Source organism: Orycteropus afer, unplaced genomic scaffold (genome assembly GCF_000298275.1).
Source record: "Orycteropus afer afer isolate SDZICR_OR568_19922 unplaced genomic scaffold, OryAfe1.0 scaffold00266, whole genome shotgun sequence".
NCBI classification, from domain to species: domain Eukaryota; kingdom Metazoa; phylum Chordata; class Mammalia; order Tubulidentata; family Orycteropodidae; genus Orycteropus; species Orycteropus afer.
The window spans coordinates 1,517,077-1,519,065 of NW_006921853.1; positions in this window are offsets into that span (position 1 = coordinate 1,517,077).

Below are 1,989 nucleotides of genomic sequence, written 5' to 3' on the forward strand. Positions count from 1 at the left end.
AGAAAAACAGTTTTTTTCTAACTGAAAAATATATGGTTAAAAGATACTTTTGCCCTTTGTACTTCAGAGGCACTATAAAAGACCATTTACCAGTTTGCCCTGTGACAAGGTCAACGTCATGTTGCTATTAAACAACAAACTTATGTAATCTCAGGCCTTTTTTATATACTTATGTCAAACGATCTCTGTTTATATGGGTTATATCCACAATATCTACCATATTGGAAATCAAAATTGAAAAAAATCTTAGAAATTCACTTACCGAATCATTTAAAAATAACAATAATAAATACATTGCATCTGAACATTTTAATGAAAAATTAACATTATCCAAAAAATAAATAACTGAGATGTGTTACTGCTCTCCATTTTTGTAAATGTCTTCAACGTTTCATTTACTAGAAAGACAGCTAGAGTCTCATAGCTGATTTTGCATCCAAACTGCTGTGTTATGTTGTTTTGGCTGATGTATATGAAGAAAGTCTTCCTTCATTCTGCTGAGTGGCTAGTGAGTTTGAACCACAGACCTTCTGGTTAACAGTCAAATGCCTTAGGCACTGTGCCACCAGAGCTCCTATATGAAAAAAGTCTAGCCTTACACAGATATATGAACAGGGAACAGGGAAGAATATTTTAATTGTCTTTTCAGATAACTGTAGATATTCTTTGATACCATACCAAAACTTGGCAAGTATCAGTCTTAGTGTGGCATCTGAAATCTTATCAGTGAACGTTTGTACTCTGGTACATGGAAATCTATTGGTCTGTCTTGCCCTTCAGGAGCTCTGGTGGTACAGTAGGAGCTCTAGTGGTGTAGTGCCTAAGGCATTTGACTGCTAACCAGTAGGTTGGTGGTTCAAACCCACCAGCCGCTCTGTGGGAGGAAGACTGGCCAATCTACTTCTGTAAAGATTCACCGCCTCAGAAGCCCAAAGGGACTTGCTGTGCGTTGGAATTGACTCAATGGCAGTGAGTGGTTTTTTTTGGATCTTGCCATTTGATTGAATCTTTTTACCTGTAGTATGATTTTGTAACATCAGGCATTGATCATTTGGAAAATGTTGATTCACTGAGTTATGCAGATCTTCCAAGTGTTTATTTAGTTTACATTTCATTACATAATATCAGAAAGTCACATTTGTTCATATCACCACTGTGGTGGTTATGTTTGTGTGTCAGCTTGGCTGGGCCTGGTTGAGTGGCTGGGCAGCTGGTGGTAGTTATTCCCCATGATGAGACTGGCAGTCAGCACCATGGTGGGAACTACCATAAGCAGCTGAGTAGCTGTATTTGGGATGTGGTCTGCTTCCTGTATATAAAGAGAAGCCTTGGGAATGGTTTCTAGCTTATGGCAGCCTTGGACCCTGCACGTAGCCATGTCTTTGTTGAGCAGCCTGCCATGCTTTGCTGACCTTGGGACTTAAAATGGACTTGAATTAATAGCCTGCCATGTGGTTTGGTGACATCAGGACTGTACCTTTTTACACAACCTTGGGTCTTTCTGCCTCAGCAGCCAGCAGCTGAGTGAAGAAACGCCTCTAGCTCCAGTGGACCAGAAGCAGGAGGCAGAGCTGAACCCCAAGGTTGAGGGGCTTTCACCCAGCCCCTAGAGTCTGGCACTTGAACTTGGACTTAAAGCCTCAAAATTGTAAGAATAAACTCCTGTTTGTTTAAGCCATCCCATTTGTGGTATGTTTCCTGTCAGAGCGGCACTAGGTAACCAGAACAACCACCTATCTCATCCAACCAAGAAAAACACAAAACTCACAGCCATCAAGTTGACTCTGACTGATAGTGACCCCCACTGGGCTTATGAGTTGGTATATCTTTACAGAAGTAGATTCCCTCATCTTCCTTCCATGGAGCTGCTGGTGGGTTTGAACCACCACCCTTCTGTTGTTGTTGTTATGTGCCATTGAGTCATCTCTGACTCATAGTGACCCTTTCTCGGGTTTCTGAGGCAGTATCACTATGGAAGTAGATTGCCTG